Source organism: Penaeus monodon, chromosome 29, assembly GCF_015228065.2.
Source record: "Penaeus monodon isolate SGIC_2016 chromosome 29, NSTDA_Pmon_1, whole genome shotgun sequence".
NCBI classification, from domain to species: Eukaryota; Metazoa; Arthropoda; class Malacostraca; order Decapoda; family Penaeidae; genus Penaeus; species Penaeus monodon.
In genome coordinates, this window is record NC_051414.1 from 35,315,522 (window position 1) to 35,315,826 (window position 305).

Here is a 305-nt window from a genome sequence, read left to right on the forward strand (position 1 = left end):
TAAACGTAGCGTCATTTCTCATTTTTCCGTTCTATCTTTATGATCACGATAAAGTGTTTGTATTCACATTTTTGTAGATAGATAGATAGAAACACACACAACTGGCCGTGTGTACTGGCGGAACAAGCGTTTTTTCCACCTTAGAGTATTTCCTCAGTGAAACCGCCACATCCCGTCGCTCGGTGAATCCTCTCGAGAATGAACTGCGCGTGTGGGTGTGGGGGGAGGGAGTATATATGGGGTTATAACTTGCATTTATGTGTGTGAAGAACTTAACCTTGTATATGCATTATGCAGGCAAGAAT